The sequence below is a fragment of the Bombina bombina genome, chromosome 1 (genome assembly GCF_027579735.1).
Source record: "Bombina bombina isolate aBomBom1 chromosome 1, aBomBom1.pri, whole genome shotgun sequence".
Classification (NCBI taxonomy): Eukaryota; Metazoa; Chordata; class Amphibia; order Anura; family Bombinatoridae; genus Bombina; species Bombina bombina.
The window spans coordinates 1363041254-1363067988 of record NC_069499.1 but is presented as its reverse complement, the minus strand read 5'-3'; the positions used below and the strand labels follow the sequence as shown (position 1 = coordinate 1363067988).

At 40.5% G+C, this 26735-nt stretch overlaps 1 protein-coding gene across 2 annotated transcripts in view; it reads right to left on the bottom strand.

Annotated features, from left to right (window-relative positions):
- The window catches only part of LOC128650146 (methanethiol oxidase-like), a 169632-nt gene that overhangs the window by 117906 nt on the left and 24991 nt on the right, over nt 1-26735 (bottom strand). The window contains exon 1 of one of the 2 annotated variants that reach the window (XM_053703876.1): nt 3669-3693. The exons of the other annotated variant lie outside the window; for it this stretch is intronic. The gene's annotated coding sequence lies outside the window, so the exon portion shown is untranslated. Of the gene's footprint in view, nt 1-3668; nt 3694-26735 lie in introns of those variants that run through there. 2 annotated transcript variants of the gene reach the window in all.

The window sequence follows — 26735 nt, the reverse complement described above, 5'->3', positions numbered from 1 at the left end:
TAAGGCTTACTAAGATTTCTCCATTTTCGCCACGTAAGTCCTTACGCTGTATATTGGATACCAAACTGCGTGGGTTTGGTATACCTGCCTATGGGCCAAAAAACTATGGCCAAAGGCAGAAATATACGAGAGTAACTTCTAGGTTACGCCATATATAGGATACCAAACCCGCGCAAAATTCGGCGTCGCTGGCATTTGCGGGTGACGCTGCATATCGGATCGAGGCCCAGGGGGTCAATTTATGAAGCAGCGGATGCTGCTTCCGACCGTCTCCGCTTCAGATCCGCATAAACGGAAGTTAAGAAGCAGCAGTCACAAGATTGCTGCTCCTTAACTTGTCCGCCACTTCTAATGCGGCGGACAGCAAATAGCCCGATCGGATATGATCAGGTTGATTGACACCCCTTCTAGAGGCCAATTGGCTGCAAATTTGCAGGGGGTGGCATTGCACAAGCATTTCACTAGAAGTGCTTGTGCAATGAGAAATGCCGACAGCGTATGCTGTGTGCATTTATCGATGTCCGCTTGCATGTTAAATCGGCGCCATAGCTTCTTAAAAGGTAGTTTTTTGCTACATATAAGAGCATATTTTAAATTGCATATATTTTAAATGTTCATTTTTGTGCTGAATAAGACACGATTTGTAAGCCAATCAAGTGACAGGCACACAACCACCATTCACTGGCTGTTTTCTGCTTAGAAGGCGCTCCTGGTATACAAACTTAAAGGGACATCAAACACCTTCTGTTTTTGTATAAAAAATTTATTTTGTCCCAGTTCCTTAGAGAGGCCAAACTGCAGAAATTGTAACCAAGGTTTTAAAAATGCTCCAAACTGACAACCTGTTTATTTTGCAGCATTTGGAGGGTACAGGATTTACTTTTCAGCCTATTTTTTAAACAGAGATGTGTAATGTAATTTTGACTATGTGTTCAACCTCTTTGTGGCTGTTAAACAATCATTAAAGCATTTTATTATTAAACAAATGATCATCGCAAACTATCATACAATTTCATAAATATGTCACTTTTTTTTCTATCCCGTTTTCTGGCCCCCAGTATCATATGACAGATATCAGCCACTCACAGACTAGTATACATTATTATTATTATCAGGTATTTGTAGCAGATTCTGCAGCACTATAAACAAAGGCGGCATACAAGGCATAACATTTATAGGGATTAAATGGGTAGAGGGCCCTGCCGAGAGTTGTACTGTTGTTGTCGGCTCTTATGAAGGTGACCTACAAACAGCTGGGCTTATAGGCTTACATGTAAAGGGGTTCAAGGGGATAGCAATGGAGTTAGGAATATTTACTGTAGGTTGTATGCGTCCCTGAATAGTAGAGTCTTTAGGGAGTGCTTGAAGTTTTCTGGAGAAGTCCTGTAAATGGGAATGTGAGGTGGTAACATGAGAGAGAGAGTAAGAGATTGTGAGCAGAGTGAAGGGGATAGGAGGGAAAGTATCTGGAGACAAGGTCTGAGATGTAGGGGTAGCAGTGCACTTGAGGTCTTTGTCTGTTGGAGTGAGAATTGTGTGTTTAATCCTGGAGGCAAGAGGAAACCAGCAAAGGGGGTTGTCAGAGAGGGGCAGCAGATGAAGAGAGACGTGTAAGGAAGATGAGCCTGGCAGAAGCATTCATTATGGATTGTAAAGAAACTAGGTGGCAGCAAGGGAGACCAGAGAGGATGGAGTTGCAGTAGTCAAGGCTGGAAAAGATGACAGAGTAGATTAAAATCTTAGTTGTGTCTTGTGTAAGGAAATGTCTAATTTTATAGATGTTTGTAAGATGAAAGCAGCAGGCTTTAGCCAAGGACTGAATGTGAGGAGTGAAAGAAAACTCTGAGTCAGGTTTGATCCCAAGACATTGGGCATGTGGAGTAGGGGTAATGACGGAGCTTTCGACAGTTATAGAGAAATGGGGGGTGGAGATTTTGGAAGAAGGTGGGAAAATTAGGAGCTCAGTTTTGGAGAGATTAAGCTTAAAGGGACACTGAACCCAAATGTTTTCTTTTGTGATCGAGAGAGCATGCAATTTTAGGCAACTTTCTAATTTCCTCCTATTATCACATTTTCTTCATTCTCTTGGTATCTTTATTTGAAAAGCAAGAATGTAAGTTTAGATGCCGGCCCATTTTTGGTGAACAACCTGGGTTGTTCTTGCTGATTGGTGGAAAAATTCACCCACCAATAAACAAGTGCTGTCCAGGGTCCTAAACTAAAAATTGTATGGCTCCTTAGCTTAGATGCCTTCTTTTTCAAATAAAAATAGCAAGAAAATGAAGAAAAATTGATAATAGAAGTAAATTAGAAAGTTGCTTAAAATTGCATGCTCTATCTGAATCACGAAAGAAAAAAAATTGGGTTCAGTGTCCCTTTAAGGTAGTGAGAGGACATTCAAGATGAGATATGAGAAAGACAATTAGTGACACGGGTCAGAAAGAAAGGAGATAGGTCGGGTGCAAAGAGGTAGATTTGGGTGTTATCGGCTCACAACTGATCTTGAAACCTGTGGGACTTTATTAAGGAACCTAATGATGACGTGTAGATTGAGAAGAGGAGAGGACCAAAGACAGAGCCTTGCGGTACCCCAACAGAAAGTGGTAACAGGGCAGAGGAAGCCCCAGAGAAGGCTACACTAAAGGTACGGTTAGACAGATAGGAAGAGAACCATGAGAGAGCTGTGTCGCAAATGCCAAAGGATTGGAGGGTTTGGAGCAAAAGAGGGTGGTTGACAGTTTCAAAAACTGCAGACAGATCAAGGAGGATAAGCAGAGAGAAGTGGCCTTTCGATTTTTCTTTAAGTAGGTCGTTGGTAACCTTAATGATTGCTGTCTCTGTGGAGTAATGGGGAGGAAACCCAGATTGAAGTGGGTCAAGGAGGTAGTTTAATGTAAGGAAATGGGATAGGCGTGCATATACTAGCTTTTCAAGAAGCTTAGAGGCAAGAGGGAGTAGGGAAATAGGGCCGTAGTTGGAGGGGAAGGTTGGATCAAGAGAAGGTTTTCTTGAGGATAGGTGTGACCAGTGCATGTTTTAGAGATGAAGGAAATATACTGGTGCTAAAGGAAAGGCTGAAGATGTATGTGAGAATAGGTGTAAGGGTAGAAGAGAGGGAGGGGAGTAGCTGTGAGGGGATGGCGTTGAGGGGACAGGTAGTGAGGTGAGAGGACAGTATAAGGCAGAAACTTCTTCCTCGGTAACAAGGCGAAAGAGATACATTTATGGCTTTGTAGGTTTTGGATGATTGTGAGCTTTTGAGCTGGTGGGAGACTGGTAGTATATTGAGAGCTGATTTCATTTCTGATGGAGTCAATTTTGTTATTGAAGTGGCTGGCAAAATCATGAGCTGAGAGAGAAGCTGTATTAAGAGGTGGGGGTGGGCGGAGAAGAGTATTGAAGGTGGAGAACAGATGTTTTGGGTTTGAAGAAAGAATAGAGATAAGAGTAGAGAAGTAAAAACCAATACAAAGTATTAACAGCGCAACTGAGGATTATAAATGTTGACATTTGGGTTTAAATGACAATTTATGATTGTAGATTTTATAATATATATATATATCTAAAATCAAACAAAAGATAATAATAGTAGTAAAAAATAATAATGATATTAAAATATTATAAGATTAATTTAAAATAACCATAATTCATTTATATATATTTTTTACCACATTAAGGTAAAGAATCTTTAGGAAGTCCCAATTCAGATATAACTGTTAATACAGAATCCAGGGTTCACTCCAAGGTCCTTGATATGTGGGTTGCAACTGCTTTCAGAGGTGTGTTCCCGAACACTCTCTTATTCAAGGATCCTGTAGCAAAAAACAAAAGAAAAAAGCGCAGCCCCCATCAAGGTAGACGTTTTCAAACTTTTATTGCACACGCTGCAAATATTGCACTTACAAGATAAAATTAAAAACAAGCCTTGATCCCACTCAGGGGAAGAAAGTAACGAGTCCCAATCCAATGTGGATAACTCTGGTATTGTCCAGTATGTGGTTGCTCGTTCGCTCTCTCTATCAACGTTCCTTTGTTTTGGAGCCGTCCAAAGCTCGCCCCCAACACGTGTTGTTTGCACTTAGCAAACTTCCTGGTGTCATTTCCTCTTGAGAAAGTTTGCTAAGTGCAAATGAAACGCGTTGGGTCGGAATTCAGCCTGAGGAAACAGTACATGATACTGAGAAACGCGTAGCTGTGTTTTTAATGTGTTTAAATAAACACTTTTGTTGATACAAACTTGCTACATTGCTTTTTATTTGGATATCCCTGTTTGGACTAACTCTCCAAGTGCTGGAGGAGTTTTAGTGCCTATCCTGACATCCATACACCTTAATGTTGCTGGTGACTACTACCCTGGCTGCTGAGAGCTTTAGCCTGAGAGGAGAGTTTACCGGACAACTCTGAGGTTCCGGTCTGCCCAGTCAGCACTACATCTTGGTGCTTTTTAACACGTGAGTGCATTTGAGTTACAACTCTGAATTTGGTATACCAAACGGAATTATGCTATGTGGCGCCTTCTCTGTTTCTTTATAGCACTGCAAAGTTAAAGTACTAACAGTTCCTGCATGTGTCGGCCGACGACTGAATGAAGGTTCCTTTAAATGACGTCATCCAAGATGGCGTCCCTTCAATTCCGATTGGCTGATAGAATTCTATCAGCCAATCGGAATTAAGGTAGAAAAAATCCTATTGGCTGATGCAATCAGCCAATAGGATTGAACTGGCATTCTATTGGCTGATTGAAACAGCCAATAGAATGCCAGCTCAATCCTATTGGCTGATTGGATCAGCCAATAGGATTGAAGTTTAATCCTATTGGCTGATTGCATCAGCCAATAGGATTTTTTCTACCTTAATTCCGATTGGCTGATAAAGGAACCTTCATTCAGTCGTCGGCCGTCGTTTGAAGAGGATGCTCCGCGCCGGATGTCTTGAAGATGGACCCGCTCTGTGCCGGATGGATGAAGATAGAAGATGCTGTCTGGATGAACACTTCTGCCCGTCTGGAGGACCACTTCTGTCCGTCTGGAGGACCACTTCTGCTGGCTTCGTTGAGGACTTTGGCCTGGTTGAGTGAAGACGTCTCACGGTAGGTTGATCTTCAGGGGGTTAGTGTTAGGTTTTTTTTAAGGGGGGATTGGGTGGGTTTTAGAGTAGGATTGGTTGTGTGGGTGGTGGGTTTTGATGTTGGGGGGTATTTGTACTTTTTTTTTACAGGTAAAACAGCTGATTACTTTGGGGCAATGCCCCGCAAAAGGCCCTTTTAAGGGCTATTTGTAATTTAGTGTAGGGTAGGGCTTTTTTTTATTTTGGGGGGCTTTTTTATTTTGTTAGGGGGATTAGAGTAGGTGTAATTAGTTTAAAAATCTTGTAATTATTTTATTATTTTCTGTAATTTAGTGGGGGGGTTTTCGTACTTTAGATAATTTTATTTAATTGTAATTAATTGTATTTAATTTAGTTAATTAATTTAATTATAGTGTAGTGTTAGGTGTAATTGTAACTTAGGTTAGGTTTTATTTTACAGGTAAATTTGTCTTTATTTTATTGAGGTAGTTATTAAATTAATAAGTTAATAACTATTTAATAACTATTGTACCTAGTTAAAATAAATACAAAGTTGCCTGTAAAATAAAAATAAACCCTAAGCTAGATACAATGTAACTATTAGTTATATTGTAGCTAGTTTAGGGTTTATTTTATAGGTAAGTAATTAGTTTTAAATAGGAATAATTTAGTTAATTGTAGTAATTTTATTTAGATTTATTGTAATTATATTTAAGTTAGGGGGGTTAGGGTTAGACTTAGATTTAGGGGTTAATAACTTTAATATAGTGGCGGCGACGTTGGGGGCAGCAGATTAAGGGTTAATAAATGTAGGTAGGTGGCGGCGATGTTAGGGACGGCAGATTAGGGGTTAATAATATTTCACTAGTGTTTGCGAGGCAGGAGTGCGGCGGTTTATGGGTTAATATATTTATTTTAGTGGCGGCAATGTCCGGTTCGGCAGATTAGGGGTTCAAATATTTATTTTAGTGTTTGCGATGTGTGGGAAGGCTCGGTTTAGGGGTTAATAGGTAGTTTATGGGTGTACTTTTTAGCAGTTTAGTTAAAGGGACAGTCTACACCAGAATTTTTATTGTTTTAAAAGATAGATAATCCCTGTATTGCCCATTCCCCAGTTTTGCATAACCAGCACAGTTATATTAATATACTTTTAACCACTGTGATTATCTTGTATCTAAGCCTCTGCAAACTGCCCCTTTATTTCAGTTCTTTTGACAGACTTGCAGTTTAGCCAATCAGTGCCTGCTCCCAGATAACTTCACGTGCACAAGCACAGTGTTATCTATATGAAATACATGAACTAACACCCTCTAGTGGTGAAAAACTGTTAAAATGCATTCTGAAAAGAGGTGGCCTTCAAGGTCTAAGAAATTAGCATATGAACCTCCTAGGTTAAGCTTTCAACTAAGAATACCAAGAGAACAAAGCAAAAGTGCTGATAAAAGTAAATTGGAAAATTGTTTAAAATTACATGCTCTATCTGAATCATGAAAGTTTATTTTGGCCTAGACTGTCCCTTTAAGAGTTTATGCTACGGCGTTGTAGTGTAAAACTCTTAACTACTGACTTTTAAATGCGGTACCAGGCTTTGACAGTAGAGGGTCTACCGCTCACTTTTGGTCAGACTCGTAATGCCGGCGCTATGCAAGTCCCATTGAAAATATAGGATACGCAATTGACGTAAGTGGATTTGCGGTATTTCAGAGTCTGGCCAAAAAAGTGAGAGGTGAGCCTGTCATTTCAAGACATGTAATACCAGCGGGCGTTAAAAAGCAGCGTTGGGACCGGCCAACACTGCTTTTTAACCCTAACGCAAGACTCGTAATCTAGCCGTACATTTTGTGTCTTATTTCTGACACAATTTTAATAAAACATCATAAACATTTTGTGGGATATAAATATCAAACATTTTAAGAATAATGCAGCTACAGAATGTAATTTAATGGAAAAAAAACAAACAAACATACTTATAGGAACCATCATTAGGTAAATATTAGGCAAATATTACAATGATCTTAAAACTATTCATTTCTTTGTTGCATGTAAAATGTATTAGTTTTTTTTATTAAATTGTCCTTAAAAACAGTAAGGAATTAGTTGTGAATTTACTTCTAATTTATTATGAATTTAAAAATCTTAAATTATGCTTACCTAATAATTTTCTTTTCTTCTGAATGGGGACAGTCCACAGCTGCATTCATCACTTTTGGGAAATACAGAACCTGGCCACCAGGATGAGGCAAAGACACCCCAGCCAAAGGCTTAAATACCTCCCCCTCTCCCCTCATCCCCCAGTCATTCTGCCAAGGGAACAAGGAACAGTAGGAGAAATATCAGGGTAAAAAAGGTGCCAGAAGAACTAATCAAAAAGACTTTAAGGCCCACAGATAAAAAATGGGCGGGAGTCCACAGATGCATTCATTACGTTTGGGAAAACAATATCTAAGCTTATAGAGGACACTGAATGCAACGTGAAGGAACAAAAAGGCGGCCCAATCGGAGGGCACCACAGTCTGACACAACCTGGATTCCTGATAAAACAGAAGCAGGAAGAACAAAAATATGGAAGAGGACAAAGTAACTGCCCATCAATTAGAACCATAAGGATCCCAGTTAGAGATCACGCTAAATTCTGGACTCCACTGAGCACAAAAGTCTCTGAGGAGACCAAAGTCCCACTCTCTAGAAGTGGACAAGTAAAAACCTCTGCATGAACAATGGAAAGGGAAACAACAAACCAACTCCCACACCACATTTTCCCTAACTGAAAGAAGGGAAGAATCAGACAAGAAGGTCCAAAAGAACCTCCAGAAACAATCCCTGAATATTCAAGGACAAAACAGAGGGAGGTCCCTAGTATAACTCAAAAAAGAGCAGCTACCAGGCTGCAAGAGGGCAAAGACCCATAGAAAATACTCTACCGACGGAGGAGAGCAAAGAAAGGAAAAATTCCAGATCACCTCCTACTACTTTACCATATCAGCTAACTAGCACAGAGAAACTGAAAACTAGCACAGAGAAAAAAAAACGGGAGCAGAACAGGAATGGAATAGTAACATCCTTCTATGCCACAAGCAAATTTGCAGGCTTCCATTGAACAGGCAATCATACTAAACGTCCAACCAATCGGGTAGATTTAGAGTTCTGCGTTAGGGTTAAAAAGCAGCGTTAAGGGGTCCTAACGCTGCTTTTTAATGCCCGCTGGTATTTAGAGTCAGGCAGGAAAGGGTCTACTGCTCACTTTCTTTCCGCGACTCGAGGCTACCGCAAATCCCCTTACGTCAATTGCGTATCCTATCTTTTCTATGGGATTTGCCTAACGCCGGTATTACGAGTCTTGGAAGAAGTGAGCGGTAGACCCTCTACCGCCAAGACTCCAACCGCAAAAAAAAGTCAGTAGTTAAGAGTTTTATGGGCTAATGCCGGAACATAAAGCTCTTAACTACTGTGCTATAAAGTACACTAACACCCATAAACTACCTATGAATCCCTAAACCGAGGCCCCCCACATCGCAAACCCTATAATAAAATTTTTTAACCCCTAATCTGCCGACCAGACATCGCCGCCACCTACATTATAGCTATAAACCCCTAATCTGCTGCCCCTAACATCGCCGACACCTACATTATATTTATTAACCCCTAATCTGCCCTCCCAACGTCGCCGCCACCTACCTACACTTATTAACCCCTAATCTGCCAATCGGACATCGGCGGCACTATAATAAATGTATTAACCCCTAAACCGCCGCTCTCCCGCCTCGCAAACACTATAATAAATTTTATTAACCCCTAACATCGCCACCACCTACCTACAATTATTAACCCCTATTCTGCCGCCCCCAACGTCGCCGCTACTATAATAAAGTTATTAACCCCTAAACCTAAGTCTAACCCTAACCCTAACACCCCCCCCTAACTTAAATATAATTTAAATTAAACAAACTAAATTTACTATCATTAAATAAATTATTCCTCTTTAAAACTAAATACTTACCTATAAAATAAACCCTAATATAGCTACAATATAACTAATAGTTACATTGTAGCTATTTTAGAATTTATATTTATTTTACAGGCAACTTTGTATTTATTTTAACTAGGTACAATAGCTATTAAATAGGTATTAACTATTTAATAGCTACCTAGTTAAAATAATTACAAAATTACCTGTAAAATAAATCCTAACCTAAGTTACAAATACACCTAACACTACACTATCATTAAACTAATTAAATAAATTACCTACAATTATCTAAACTCAAATACAATTAAATAAACTAAACTATAATACAAAAACAAACACTAAATTACAGAAAATAAAAAAAAATTATAAGAAGTTTAAACTAATTACACCTAATCTAAGCCCCCTAATAAAATAAAAAGCCCCCCAAAATAATAAAATGCCCTACCCTATACTAAATTACAAAGTAATCAGCTCTTTTACCAGCCCTTAAAAGGGCTTTTTGTGGGGCATTACCCCAAAGTTATCAGCTCTGTTACCTGTAAATAAAAATACAATACCCCCCAACATTACAACCCACCACCCACATACCCCTACTCTAAAACCCACCCAAACCCCCCTTAAAAAAACCTAACACTTACCCCCTGAAGATCTCCCTACCTTGAGTCGTCTTCACTCAGCCGAGCCGAATTCTTCATCCAAGCGGGGCAAAAGAGGTCCTCCATCCAGTTGAAGTCTTCATCCAAGCGGGGCAGAAGCGGTCTTCCATCCGATTGAAGTCTTCATCCAAGTGGAATCTTCATCCATCCGGAGCGGAGCGGCAGCATCCTGAAGACCTCCGACACGGAACATCCATCCTGGCCGACAACTTCCCGACGAATGACGGTTCCTTTAAATGATGTCATCCAAGATGGCGTCCCTAGAATTCTGATTGGCTGATAGGATTCTATCAGCCAATCGGAATTAAGGTAGGAAAAATCTGATTGGCTGATTAAATCAGCCAATCGGATTGACCTTGCATTCTATTGGCTGTTTTGATCAGCCAATAGAATACAAGGTCAATCCGATTGGCTGATCCAATCAGCCAATCGGATTGACCTTGCATTCTATTGGCTGTTTTGATCAGCCAATAGAATACAAGGTCAATCCGATTGGCTGATTGGATCAGCCAATCGGATTGTACTTCAATCTGATTGGCTGAGTGAATCAGCCAATCAGATTTTTCCTAGATTTTTCCTAGATTTTTGTCCGGTCGGCAGATTAGGGGTTAATAAGTGTAGGTAGGTGGCGGCGACGTTGAGCGGGGCAGATTAGGGGTTAATAAATATAATATAGGTGTCGGCGATGTTAGGGACAGCAGATTAGGGGTTCATAGCTATAATGTAGGTTGCGGCGGTGTCCTGAGCGGCAGATTAGGGGTTAATAGTATAATGCAGGTGTCGGCGCTGTCGGGGGCGGCAGATTAGGGGTTAATAAGTGTAAGATTAGGGGTGTTTAGACTCGGGGTTCATGTTAGGGTGTTAGGTGTAGACTTAGAGAGTGTTTCCCCATAGGAAACAATGGTGCTGCGTTAGGAGCTGAACGCTGCTTTTTTGCAGGTGTTAGGTTTTTTTCAGCCAGTTAAGCCCCATTGTTTCCTATGGGGATATCGTGCATGAGCACGTTTTTCCAGCTTACCGCTACCATAAGCAGCGCTGGTATTGAGGGTTAAAGTGGAGCTAAATTATGCTCAACGCTCCCTTTTCTGAGGCTAACACAGCCATTCAGACAACTCGTAATACCAGCGTTGTCTTAATGGTGTGCTGGAAAAAAAAGGCTCGTTAGCACCACGGGTCATTACCGACAAAACTCTAAATCTAGGCGATAATAACTAGCCAACTGAGTAGCTAGCAAACTAGCACCAGGACAATCCTGTAAAGGAACCAGAGAAAAAAACTCAGAAAGCAGGGCGGACCAACTCCCCCCCCCCCCCCACACTAGAAAACGGGTAAGGAAGGGCAACACCCTGACCATAAGAAAGAACCAACTACCTGATAAGGGAAGGTTCCACTGCAAAGCCTCCCAACCAAAGCAAGGATCCTTCAGGAGACAAAATGCGTGGTCGATGCTCAAACAGAGCAGTCAAAAATCCTGACCCCTACTCCGATCGAACAGTCCTATCACAGAAACGACTGTAAAAGTCCCAAAGGACAAAGAGATTAAAAAACCATGCATCGACAAGGCCCAGAGATCAGATAAGGAATCTCCAACTATGAGTTTCTCAGGAAAGAAACAGGAAGAAGGCACCAACAGCCAGAGAGACTAACTCTGGATCCAGGATACTGATCCCCATTACTCCTCAGAAACCCAAAGGGAGGGTATACTGCATACAAGAGAAACCCTTGACCCACTGAACTCCTAGAGTCAGATAAGGAAATCTACCTCAGGAGAAGCCAACTAGATAGGCGCAGTAGACCAGATCCTTCCATATAGAAGGAAAAACAAAGAAACCCAGGAATAGTAGTAAAGAAATTCCCAGGAAAAACTCCTCCATTTCTCCAGAGAGAGAAAAAGAACCACCCCAGTAGGAACAAGGAGATTTCCCCAGGACCGGGAAAAAAAACCTGCTACTGAACGTCGGACAGATCCAAAACTATTAAAATCTTGAAATAAAAGTAACCTAAAAATGCCAAGTCAAAGACAAGGACTAGGTTAAAAAAATCGGACCCCCGAAACCAGGTGCCGGATCAAGACCAAAATCCCTGCGGAACAACCACAAAGTTAGGAAAATACATTTGCACCAAAGTTGATGCATACCATACCCCCATGGGGTCTTGAATTCTGATCTCTCATAATGCATCCCAGTGGTAGTCCACTCAGCCCCCTTAAAAGGCCTCAGAGACAACCCCCACAAGTCCAAAAACAAAGGAATGACCCAAAAGAGATCAGAACTCCAAGATTGAGAGATATGACAGTCTTGAAAGATCCCGTCCAGATCAACCCTCAGAAAACCTACAGTTCAAGCAATTAACGAATGAACTCCTATCAGTAGATGGCAAGAGAGACTGCATAACAATCCCCAGATGCCCAAGTATATAGGATCCAAAGGGGATACTGCAAGGAAAAAAAACGTCCCTACCCCAAAAGGCAAGGGTTAGCGAAAAGCAAAGCAATCCTCAAAAAAGAGGAGAGAAACACTGGCAAAAGAGATCTGTAAAATGGACAAACCAATCCACAAGGCATACCAATAGGGGGGAATAATCTCCCGCTACACCAGGTACTGGAGCTCTCCAATCATTGGTGCTGCGTTAGGAGCTGAACGCTGCTTTTTTGCAGGTGTTAGGTTTTTTTCAGCCAGTTAAGCCCCATTGTTTCCTATGGGGATATCGTGCATGAGCACGTTTTTCCAGCTTACCGCTACCATAAGCAGCGCTGGTATTGAGGGTTAAAGTGGAGCTAAATTATGCTCAACGCTCCCTTTTCTGAGGCTAACACAGCCATTCAGACAACTCGTAATACCAGCGTTGTCTTAATGGTGTGCTGGAAAAAAAAGGCTCGTTAGCACCACGGGTCATTACCGACAAAACTCTAAATCTAGGCGATAATAACTAGCCAACTGAGTAGCTAGCAAACTAGCACCAGGACAATCCTGTAAAGGAACCAGAGAAAAAAACTCAGAAAGCAGGGCGGACCAACTCCCCCCCCCCCCACACTAGAAAACGGGGTAAGGAAGGGCAACACCCTGACCATAAGAAAGAACCAACTACCTGATAAGGGAAGGTTCCACTGCAAAGCCTCCCAACCAAAGCAAGGATCCTTCAGGAGACAAAATGCATGGTCGATGCTCAAACAGAGCAGTCAAAAATCCTGACCCCTACTCCGATCGAACAGTCCTATCACAGAAACGACTGTAAAAGTCCCAAAGGACAAAGAGATTAAAAAACCATGCATCGACAAGGCCCAGAGATCAGATAAGGAATCTCCAACTATGAGTTTCTCAGGAAAGAAACAGGAAGAAGGCACCAACAGCCAGAGAGACTAACTCTGGATCCAGGATACTGATCCCCATTACTCCTCAGAAACCCAAAGGGAGGGTATACTGCATACAAGAGAAACCCTTGACCCACTGAACTCCTAGAGTCAGATAAGGAAATCTACCTCAGGAGAAGCCAACTAGATAGGCGCAGTAGACCAGATCCTTCCATATAGAAGGAAAAACAAAGAAACCCAGGAATAGTAGTAAAGAAATTCCCAGGAAAAACTCCTCCATTTCTCCAGAGAGAGAAAAAGAACCACCCCAGTAGGAACAAGGAGATTTCCCCAGGACCGGGAAAAAAAACCTGCTACTGAACGTCGGACAGATCCAAAACTATTAAAATCTTGAAATAAAAGTAACCTAAAAATGCCAAGTCAAAGACAAGGACTAGGTTAAAAAATCGGACCCCCGAAACCAGGTGCCGGATCAAGACCAAAATCCCTGCGGAACAACCACAAAGTTAGGAAAATACATTTGCACCAAAGTTGATGCATACCATACCCCCATGGGGTCTTGAATTCTGATCTCTCATAATGCATCCCAGTGGTAGTCCACTCAGCCCCCTTAAAAGGCCTCAGAGACAACCCCCACAAGTCCAAAAACAAAGGAATGACCCAAAAGAGATCAGAACTCCAAGATTGAGAGATATGACAGTCTTGAAAGATCCCGTCCAGATCAACCCTCAGAAAACCTACAGTTCAAGCAATTAACGAATGAACTCCTATCAGTAGATGGCAAGAGAGACTGCATAACAATCCCCAGATGCCCAAGTATATAGGATCCAAAGGGGATACTGCAAGGAAAAAAAACGTCCCTACCCCAAAAGGCAAGGGTTAGCGAAAAGCAAAGCAATCCTCAAAAAAGAGGAGAGAAACACTGGCAAAAGAGATCTGTAAAATGGACAAACCAATCCACAAGGCATACCAATAGGGGGGAATAATCTCCCGCTACACCAGGTACTGGAGCTCTCCAATCATTTATCTGATCCTCCCCCCTCGAAATGGAGGACTCTAGCTCCAGTCCAAGGACATCAGGAACAACAAACATACTGCCATCACAGAATTCTTAACCCCAGCAAACAACGTAAGCAATGCAGGGACCAAAAACTTAGGATTGAGTACGACCAACATCGGATGCCCCACCAAGATGATATAACGTAGTACCAACCTGATATCAAAGATAGAAGGGCCTCCTGTGACTCATAGAAAACAAGAAAAAAACAACCTCAGAACAAGAGGTAAGCAAACTGGGCCAGCCCGATGTCAAGGATACAAAATGTCTGATGTAACCTCAATGAACAGAGTGAACTAGTACCCAACCAGGACCAGCCTGCTGACTAGGGTACAAACAAACTGTTCAAGTATTAACTGAAAGTTCTAAACCCTAGAAGGGCTCCGACTAAACAAACAAACAAACAGCAAACAATAAAAGCTCTAAGGCTCAAATATTGACTCTAAACATTTGTATTTATTTATTGTCTTGCTTTTTGTGACTTCTGCCGGAAACAACAACCATTGCGACCTACATCACTAGTATCAAAATCCAAGAAAGGAGAAAAAAAGTTTCCGTAAAGGAAAGGCTGCAACAGTCTCGAGCACTCGAAATAAAAGAAACACATTCTAACCGGATCAAAAGAAAGTAAGGCTGCACCCGCAGGTGAATACCAAGAAGAGGAAAAGAAACACTAACAGAGCCAGACTGTCAGAGACCTGATTCCTCAAGAACTCATAACTGGGAATAGATACAAAGACAAAGACAATTAGGAGTATGATCCACATTCCTCCACTCGTCTAGCGCTGTTCACCATCAGAATCAGAATATTGAGGATCCGGTGGCAAATAAAGACTAAAGTCCTCCCAAGCCTCCAGTACCTGCCTCAACAGTACACGCAGGCACCACAGACTGACTCTAAAGGCAAAACTTATACCCGGTTGGGCATTAGAGAGCCCCGATCCTGAAGGCTGTACCCAGAAGCCTCAGAGGGAACCACTCCCCCAGAGGAAAGACCAGTCTCAACTGGCACCCCCAGGAAAAAAGGACATGAATAAGCTCGACACTGGCCCTCAAGAAGATGTAAATGCGCCAACACCACCAATATGGCCATGCGCAACCGAGCAGCAACCTCTGGTGGAAAGAAACCTCCTTTCTGAGAAGGGGTAATGGTATTTGGGACAACTGCCTGTGTAGGAACAGAAAAATCCAGGCAATGCACCTCCCGCAGTGGAGGCTCCTCTATAGGAGCACATGAACATGTGAACCCAGCCCATAGCCTTGCTAATTGAACAGCTTTCGGGGGGGGGTGAGAACCAGCCATCACTTGACACTCACACACTGAGAGCTGGGTGTCTGGGAGGAGGAGCTTTGTCAGCTTCAGAAAGTGTGGAGATGCTGAGAAGCTGCTCTATTAGTTAGCTGCTGTTAGGTATGTAAACATCCCACTCCCCACCTTACCCATGCGATCCGGTGCCCCAAATAAACTCCCTCCCTCCCCCTCCATGCGATCCTGTCCCCCCCACGTCTCCATTTATAATAGTAAGTAGCCTAACAGCATTAGATCTTCTCATGTTTTATACTTGTTAAGTCCTGTATCAATATGTGCAAGTGAAATGGGTGAACTAGTATCCTGTGACTTATAGGACCACTCAGCCTCACACCATACCTCGGATTCACTAAGACTGAACTTATTGGAATCCTGTTGTGCTCATCGTACTGAGGGTCTCTACTGTAGGGATACATAGAGAAACGGAGGCGTCACGCAACTTAGGTAGAGGTAAACAAGGGAGATAAGAAGTACAGGAGTACTTCTGAGATTCAGATTTCAGAGTAGTATTGGCTTGTGGTAATTTGCCAGAACATCATCATACAAACATCCCAATCAAAGTAAAATATATACAAGGCTCATACACCCCCCTCAAGGAGCCGCTCAGCGGATCAAGGTCCAGGACGGTCTGGGTTCCTTCGGTGGAATAACAACAGAAGATGAGGAGCAGACACATTGGTACAAGGCTCCCAGGAATCTTCCTCAGGACCAAACCCCTTCCAGCTGACCAAATACTGAAGCTAGTTTCGGAGGTAACGGGAGTCCAGGATGGAATCAATTTCATACTCCATATCATCTGTCATCAGTGGGGTATGTGTTGAAGCCTGGTTTACACCTCTGACCATACCATAAGGTTTCAACAGGGATACATGGAACATTGGATGTATCTTCAGAGAAGTGGGCAAGAGCAAAGTAACTGCGTTAGCATTGATTACCTTTACGATCTCATAGGGCCCTAAATAGAGTGCACCAAGTTTTTTGGTTGGTATTCTTAACCTGAGGTTCTTTGTACTCAACCACACTTTGTCACCAACTTTGTAGTCGGGAGGCCTTGAACGACGTAGATCGTAATGGCGTTTCTGTGAGGCTTGAGCCTCCTATAATACCAGTTTCAAAGAGGCAAATCCTTTGGCAATGGAATTCACTGTATCTGTTACAACAGGCATTGGAGAATCACTCAAGGAAACTGAGTTATATGTTGGATGAAAACCATAATTCACATAGAACGGTGTTGTTTTTGTAGAAGAATTAAGTGAGTTGTTATGAGCAAACTCGGCAGTAGCTAATAAAGTATGCCAATTGTCTTGCTCTAATGTACAGTAGCAGCGGAGATACTGTTCCAATGACTGATTAGTTCTCTCTGTCTGCCCATTGGTTTGTGGATGGTATGCGGTGCTCAGTCTTTTAGTTATATTAAGAAATTGACAAAGTTGATTCCAAAATCTAGAGGTAAACTGTGATCCCCTATCCGTGGTGATTGAATCAGGTAAACCATGCAGTTTTACTATATGATTCAAGAATAATGCATCAGTTTCAGAAGCTGTTGGGAGACCTCTATGTGGTAGGAAATGAGCCATTTTAGAGAAGAGATCCACCACCACTAAAATGGTGTTATAATTGGAGGATGGTGGTAAGTCTACAATGTAATCCATTGCAATGTCAACCCACGGTCTCTCAGGTATAGGTAGAGAAAGAAGGTATCCATATGGGCGATTATGCTGATGTTTTCTAGTGGTACAAACTAGGCAAGTTTGAACAAACCGAGTGACTGTGTCAATCATCTTGGGCCACCAATAAGTCCTCATTAACAGATGCAAGGTTCTGTGGACCCCAGGATGACCCGCTAAGAGTGAATCGTGAGCAGTGGCAACAACCTCCTCCCTGAGAGCTGGTGGAATGTATAATTGATTGGCATGATAGAACAGATCATCAGCATGTTTACTCAAACCAAGACGGTTTAGAGTTGGATCGAGTCTTTGTTGTTCTTTCAAAGCAGACTTAAAATTGTCTATTAGACAAATGATTTTATCCTCGGGTATAACTGATTGCGGAACTTCCTGTTTTAGGGTTTGGTAATATGTTAAGTCCTGTATCAATATGTGCAAGTGAAATGGGTGAACTAGTATCCTGTGACTTGTAGGACCACTCAGCCTGACACCATACCTCGGATTCACTAAGACTGAACTTATTGGAATCCTGTTGTGCTCATCGTACTGAGGGTCTCTACTGTAGGGATACAGAGAGAAACGGAGGCGTCACGCAACTTAGGTAGAGGTAAACAAGGGAGATAAGAAGTACAGGAGTACTTCTGAGATTCAGATTTCAGAGTAGTATTGGCTTGTGATAATTAGCCAGAACATCATCATACAAACATCCCAATCAAAGTAAAATATATACAAGGCTCATACACTCCACAGTCACACATAGATGTGTACTATAAATGCTGCTAGAATATAGTCACAATATGCAGGTATGTGTTCTGTATAAACAACTGACAGGTTAGGCAACGAATAAGGTATGCAGAAAGAATCAGTTCAAAGCAGGAGTAGTTGCTTAAGCCTAGAGAGGTAAGACACAGTATGTGGCAAAATTGGGAGTAGGTATTTAGATATGCTCTATGTATATATATATATATATATATATCACAGTTTTCAACACAGAGAAAGTTTGCACTAGACAAAGTAGGAAGTCTCCGTATTATTAGTGAACAGTCTATAGCTGAGTTTCATATGAAGGCTATATTATAAGGACCCAGGCAAGTATAGTACTGAAAGTTAGAAAATAAGGTATACAGACCAGGAATCTGGAGAGCACTGAACCAGGTAAGTGCGAGAGAGAGTCCGATGGAGCTGTGACAAGCAAACACAGCTTGAGGAGGGAGAGAGGTGCAGATGCTGAATCTGCAGGACCGGATGCCGGTTCTGACGTCACACGCTGATCGGAGCAGCAGGGGAAACGGCTCTAAGGAACAGCTTTGTAGTTCCAGGGTAGCTTGAGCTGGAATGGACCCCAACACCTTGAAGGCTGATCAGGATCACGGTAAGGTGAGAGGGAAACGGAGGGGATCCAAGCAGAGGTGCAGGGATTAGGCTAGGTGTCTTCACAGGCTCTTGAGAGTATCAAGTGCAACAAATTACCAAGCATAGATTAGAGTGAGGAGGAGCCTTAAATAGGGGTATGTACAGCAAGTCTTAAAGGGACAGTTCATATACCTGACATAGCCCTGACAATACTATAGGACAACTTACATTTTTGTAGCTTTGCTAAAAATAAAAAAAAATCCAGAGAGCTCTTATATTCAGAAATTGTTTATATTGTCAAGGTATTTGAAATATTATTAGATGATATACACAGGTATACTTATTATTATTTAATAGATCTGTGGCTGTGTACATCAAATAATTCATTTAATTTCTAAAAACTTCAAATGGCACTGTGTGAAATTTAGCCCCACTGTTTTTGGTTACATAGGATGAATCATAAAGGTAATATCAAAGAAGGATAGATTGTCAGATAGATGACCCCATACAGTGAGTGGGGACGGGGTGTCTGGGATCTGTCTTTGAGGCTTAATGAGATGCTCGCAATTTCAAGGAAATGGAAATTAGCATGATGGAGCCTCAAAAGTACATGCCCATATATGGGTTTCCTGCCCAAGGTGTAGCTGATCCATCTGTGAATATGTTTGAAGCTACAAACATGTTCAAGAAATTATAACTTTTTACAACTACTTGTAAAATGATCCCTGCTGTGTATGGAGACAATGAAAATTTGACCAGCAAAGAAACATGTTATAGTGTAACTACTTGAATTCAAATTTTTTTTTTATACAGCATGAAAATTTAAATAACTATATAACAATCTATAATCTGCTGGATTTTTTTATAATTTTAAACACTGCATAGAAATGAATGTGTGTATGTATTCATATATTTTGGAAGCATAGAATGTTTTAGGATTTAAAATGAGCATTCTAACAATTATCTCTTTCATTCCAGGCATCTAAGAAGTACATATCTAATTGATATTTTAAATGATATCCTGAATATTTTATCCTCTCAAAGAGATATACAGATATGAAATATTAATCTGTATGGAATAATAACCTCTGTATCGCTATATTTTTCAGACATATAATAACAAGATGAATGAATGTGGACCATATGAATATGAATATGGACCATAGACAAGATTCATGCATTCAGGATTTCTTAGAAATATAAAATATATTATATTCATGTTGGGAGGCAGTGCAGTACTGAATATGAAATATGCTGTGGTTTTTATATGAATATACATCAGGATTTTAAATGCTATTAATTTTGGAATAGTTAGCAGTATAAATTACTTTCATGTAATATGATATTAAAAAGAATACTGACGTTTCATATTAAAATAATCAGAAGGAATAATGTGACATAGCACAATACATTTGAACATTTAAATTATTAATGTAAAGAAATTATGGCATTTATTACACATTTTAAAGAAATATTTTTAAATGTTAGAAATGATTAAATGAATCTATTTGTTTGTCTGCTGCCCCGATGGCCAAAATCCGGTGTTGCAATGCAAGAATTACAACCAAAAGACAATTGGTTGCTAACAGAGATGCATTTTTCCCTAACAACCATATATCCCAGGTTGTCCAATCAGAAGGGACAAGGATACGTAAGGGCTATCCAATTCGTCAGTGATGGTACAAAACAAAAAGGGGTGGGGTAATATCACATGATAAAAACCCCAAGCATAGAAAAAGAAGGGGCTGTCTGTGTGCAAAAGCTGTGACTGATAAAAACTTGGCTGCATTATCTACAGTTACAAAAGGCATAATAGCTACCTTCTTTTCCACATGCAACAAAAACTCAATTTTGGTATTCTGAGACAAATTGGATAAACAAAGAAGTTTTTGGGAGATTGAACTACAATTTGGTTCAAACTGGTGACGTATGGTTGTTATAATTTTTTTTTATATTTTAAACAAAGGTAATTGGTAAAACCATAGTCAAATTGTTGCAATAAGTGATAGATTGAAGAGAGCAGTTTGTATTTTAGCTTATATTCATAGCCTGTATATTTTAACTAATCCTACATTTTAAGTTGTTTATCGTTGCAAAAAAAAAAAAAATTATATATATATATATATATATATATATATATATCTTAGAATTGGTTTTAATTTTAAGTAACTAAGAATTTGTTCCAGTTTAAATAAATTGACATTTAAAGTAACTGTTTACATTAAGAATATATGTACTTTTAGTATCCTAATTAGAATTGTATTAGAATCAATTGTATCTAAATAGCTGAGTACATTGCTTGAATGTTAGTAGCTGAATATATTGGAGTCTCATTGTGATATTTTAAATTCAACTCTGATTTGGGAGGCTATTGTGAATAAGGCAACCTTTATGAACTTTGCATAGCATATTTTAATAGATTTAAACGTGTATAGTATTGACTCATACTCTGGTTCCTACAAATATATTTCAATGTGTTTATAGATATCAACTAATAAAAAGAATTCAGGAATTTATATTATTAATTTTATGGTTTCTAGTATATGCATATTTATTAAGGGTTTAATTTAAAGAGAGATTATTAAATATATTGTGTTATAACCCTGCCATATATTGACAATATAAAAAGTGTTTTTTGTTTTACTTTAAACCCTCACGGCTAGATTTAGAGTTCTGCGGCCAAAGGGGTGCGTTAGCTATGCGTGCTTTTTTTCTCCCGCACCTTTTAAATACCACTGGTATTTAGAGCTCACAGAATGGCTGGGTTTTCAGTGCGTTAGGCTCCAAAAAGGGAGCGTAGAGCATAATTTAACGCCACTGCAACTCTCGATACCAGCGGTGCTTACGGACGCGGCCAGCTTCAAAAACGTGCTCGTGCACGATTCCCCCATAGAAAACAATGGGGCTGTTTGAGCTGAAAAAAAAACATAACACCTGCAAAAAAGCAGCGTTCAGCTCCTAACGCAGCCCCATTGTTTTCTATGGGGAAACACTTCCTACGTCTGCACCTAACACCCTAACATGTACCCCGAGTCTAAACACCCCTAACCTTACACTTATTAACCCCTAATCTGCCGACCCCGCTATCGCTGACACCTGCATATTTGTTTTAACCCCTAATCTGCCGCTCCGTACACCGCCGCTACCTACATTATACTTATGTACCCCTAATCTGCTGCCCCTAACACCGCCGAGCCCTATATTATATTTATTAACCCCTAATCTGCCCCCCACAACGTCGCCTCCACCTACCTACAATAATTAACCCCTAATCTGCCGACCGAACCGCACCGCTACTATAATAAATGTATTAACCCCTAATCCGCCTCACTCCCGCCTCAATAACCCTATAATAAATAGTATTAACCCCTAATCTGCCCTCCCTAACATCGCCGACACCTAACTTCAAACATTAACCCCTAATCTGCCGACCGGAGCTCACCGCTATTCTAATAAATTTTTTAACCCCTAAAGCTAAGTCTAACCCTAACCCTAACACCCCCCTAAGTTAAATATAATTTTTATCTAACGAAATAAATTAACTCTTATTAAATAAATTAATCCTATTTAAAACTAAATACTTACCTGTAAAATAAACCCTAATATAGCTACAATATAAATAATAATAATATTGTAGCTATTTTAGGATTAATATTTATTTTACAGGCAACTTTGTAATTATTTTAACCAGGTACAATAGCTATTAAATAGTTAAGAACTATTTAATAGTTACCTAGTTAAAATAATTACAAAATTACCTGTAAAATAAATCCTAACCTAAGTTACAATTAAACCTAACACTACACTATCAATAAATAAATTAAATAAAATACCTACAATTACCTACAATTAAACCTAACACTACACTATCAATAAATTAATTAAATACAATGCCTACAATTATCTACAATTAAACCTAACACTACATTATCAATAAATTAATTAAATACAATACCTACAAATAAATACAATTAAATAAACTAACTAAAGTACAAAAAATAAAAAAGAACTAAGTTACAAAAAATAAAAAATATTTACAAACATTAGAAAAATATTACAACAATTTTAAACTAATTACACCTACTCTAAGCCCCCTAATAAAATAACAAAGACCCCCAAAATAAAAAAATGCCCTACCCTATTCTAAATTTAAAAAGTTCAAAGCTCTTTTACCTTACCAGCCCTGAAAATGGCCATTTGTGGGCATGCCCCAAATAATTCAGCTCTTTTGCCTGTAAAAAAAAAAACATACAATACCCCCCCCAACATTAAAACCCACCACCCACATACCCCTAATCTAACCCAAACCCCCCTTAAATAAACCTAACACTAAGCCCCTGAAGATCTTCCTACCTTATCTTCACCATGCCAGGTTCACCGATCCGTCCTCCGAAGTCTTGATCCAAGCCTCCGAAATCTTCATCCAAGCCCAAACGGGGGCTGGCGATCCATAATCCGGCTGAAGTCTTCTATCAAGCGGCTGTAGAGGTCCAGAAGAGGCTCCAAAGTCTTCATCCTATCCGGGAAGAAGAGGAGATCTGGACCGGCAACCATCTTGATACAAGCGGCATCTTCTATCTTCATCCGATGACGAACGGCTCCATCGTGAAGACCTCCAGCGCGGATCAATCTTCTTCTTCCAACGTCCAACTGAAGAATGAAGGTTCCTTTAAGGGACGTCATCCAAGATGGCGTCCCTCGAATTCCGATTGGCTGATAGGATTCTATCAGCCTATCGGAATTAAGGTAGGAAAATTCTGATTGGCTGATGGAATCAGCCAATCAGAATCAAGTTCAATCCTATTGGCTGATCCAATCAGCCAATCAGATTGAGCTCGCATTCTATTGGCTAAGTCTTTTTGACTTTTTGTCACACAACTGGCTAAACAGTAAAACAGTGAAACAGTACTTCCATGAGACATTCTGACATTCAAAAACAAAACAAAAACAAATCAGTGACCAATATAGCCACCTTTCTTTGCAAGGACACTCAAAAGCCTGCCATCCATGGATTCTGTCAGTGTTTTGATCTGTTCACCATCAACATTGCGTGCAGCAGCAACCACAGCCTCCCAGACACTGTTCAGAGAGGTGTACTGTTTTCCCTCCTTGTAAATCTCACATTTGATGATGGACCACAGGTTCTCAATGGGGTTCAGATCAGGTGAACAAGGAGGCCATGTCATTAGATTTTCTTCTTTTATACCCTTTCTTGCCAGCCACGCTGTGGAGTACTTGGACGCGTGTGATGGAGCATTGTCCTGCATGAAAATCATGTTTTTCTTGAAGGATGCAGACTTCTTCCTGTACCACTGCTTGAAGAAGGTGTCTTCCAGAAACTGGCAGTAGGACTGGGAGTTGAGCTTGACTCCATCCTCAACCCGAAAAGGCCCCACAAGCTCATCTTTGATGATACCAGCCCAAACCAGTACTCCACCTCCACCTTGCTGGCGTCTGAGTCGGACTGGAGCTCTCTGCCCTTTACCAATCCAGCCACGGGCCCATCCATCTGGCCCATCAAGACTCACTCTCATTTCATCAGTCCATAAAACCTTAGAAAAATCAGTCTTGATATATTTCTTGGCCCAGCTTGTGTGTCTTGTTCAGTGGTGGTCGTCTTTCAGCCTTTCTTACCTTGGCCATGTCTCTAAGTATTGCACACCTTGTGCTTTTGGGCACTCCAGTGATGTTGCAGCTCTGAAATATGGCCAAACTGGTGGCAAGTGGCATCTTGGCAGCTGCACGCTTGACTTTTCTCAGTTCATGGGCAGTTATTTTGCGCCTTGGTTTTTCCACATGCTTCTTGTGACCCTGTTGACTATTTTGAATGAAACGCTTGATTGTTCGATGATCACGCTTGAGAAGCTTTGCAATTTTAAGAGTGCTGCATCCCTCTGCAAGATATCTCACTATTTTTTACTTTTCTGAGCCTGTCAAGTCCATCTTTTGACCCATTTTGCCAAAGGAAAGGAAGTTGCCTAATAATTATGCACACCTGATATAGGGTGTTGATGTCATTAGAACACACCCCTTCTCATTACAGAGATGCACATCACCTAATATGCTTAATTGGTAGTAGGCTTTCGAGCCTATACAGCTTGGAGTAAGACAACATGCATAAAGAGGATGATGTGGTCAAAATACTAATTTGCCTAATAATTCTGCACTCCCTGTATTAACCCCAATTCCGCCGCTCCCCAACATTGTCACCACTATAATAATCCTATTAACCCCTAAACTGCTGCCCATCTACAACAAAATATACTAAAATAAACTATTAACCCCTAAACCTCTGGCCTCCCACATCACTACATAAATATATTAACCCCTAAACTTAATCCTAATGTAACCCTAAGCCTAAGTCTAACTCTAACACCCCCTAACTTAAATATAATTAAAATAAATCTAAATAAAACTTACAATTATTACCTAAATAATTCCTATTTAAAACTAAATACTTACCTATAAAATAAAACCTAAGCTAGCTGCAAAATAACTAATAGTTACATTGTAGCTAGCTTAGGTTTTGTTTTTATTTCACAGGTAAGTTTGTATTTATTTTAACTAGGTAGACTAGTTAGTAAATAGTTAATACCTATTTAATAACTACCTAGTTAAAATAAATACAAATTTACCTGTAAAATAAAACCTAACCTGCCTTACACTAAAAACTAACATTACAATAAAAGAAAATAAATTAAATGAATAAAATACAATTATCTAAATTACAAAAAAATAAACACTAAATTACACAAAATAAAAAATGAAATTATCAAAAATAAAAACAAATTACTCCTAATCTAATAGCCCTATAAAAATAAAAAAGCCCACCCAAAATAAAAAAAAATCCTAGCCTACACTAAACTGCCAATGGCCCTTAAAAGGGCCTTTTGCAGGGCATTGCCCCAAAGAAATCATTTCTTTTACCTGTAAAAAAAATACAAACAACCCCCAACAGTAAAACCCACCACCCACCCAACCAAACCCCCTAAATAAAAATCTAAATAAACTTAAGCTAACCATTGCCCTGAAAGGGCATTTGGATGGGCATTGCCCTTAAAATGGCATTTAGCTCTTTTAAGTTGCCCAAACCCTAAGCTAAAAATAAAACCCACCCAATAAACTCTTAAAAAAACCTAACACTAACTGCCAAAGATCCACTTACAGTTTTCAAAGACCGGACATCCATCCTCATCCAGGCAGCAGAAGTCTTCATCCAAGCGGGCAGAAGTCCTCATCGAAGCAGGCAGAAGTCTTCATCCAAGCGGGCACAAGTCTTCATCCAGACGGCATCTTCAATCTTCATCCATCCGGTGCAGAGCGGGTCCATCTTCAAGACATCCGGAGCGGAACATCCTCTTCTTATGATCACCACTGGAAAAACAGAATTTATGCTTACCTGATAAATTACTTTCTCCAACGGTGTGTCCGGTCCACGGCGTCATCCATAACTTGTGGGAATATTCTCTTCCCCAACAGGAAATGACAAAGAGCACAGCAAAAGCTGTCCATATAGTCCCTCCTAGGCTCCGCCCACCCCAGTCATTCAACCGACGGACAGGAGAAAAACAGGAGAAACCATAGGGTGCCGTGGTGACTGAAGTTAAAGAAAGAATTTCATCAAACCTGATTAAAAAACCAGGGCGGGCCGTGGACCGGACACACCGTTGGAGAAAGTAATTTATCAGGTAAGCATAAATTCTGTTTTCTCCAATATTGGTGTGTCCGGTCCACGGCGTCATCCATAACTTGTGGGAACCAATACCAAAGCTTTAGGACACGAATGAAGGGAGGGAGCCAATCAGGTTACCTAAACGCAAGGCACCACGGCTTGCAAAACCTTTCTCCCAAAAATAGCCTCCGAAGAAGCAAAAGTATCAAATTTGTAGAATTTGGCAAAAGTGTGCAGGGAAGACCAAGTCGCTGCCTTACATATCTGATCAACAGAAGCCTCGTTCTTGAAGGCCCATGTGGAAGCCACAGCCCTAGTAGAGTGAGCTGTGATGCGTTCGGGAGGCTGCCATCCGGCAGTCTCATAAGCCAATCGGATGATGCTTTTCAGCCAAAAGGAAAGAGAGGTAGCAGTAGCTTTTTGACCTCTCCTCTTGCCAGAATAAACGACAAACAGAGAAGACGTTTGTCTGAAATCTTTTGTTGCTTCTAAATAGAACTTTAAAGCACGAACTACATCTAAATTGTGTAACAAACGTTCCTTCTTTGAAACTGGATTCGGACACAAAGAAGGCACAACTATTTCCTGGTTAATATTCTTGTTGGAAACAACCTTTGGAAGGAAACCAGGTTTAGTACGCAACACAACCTTATCTGAATGGAACACCAGATAGGGCG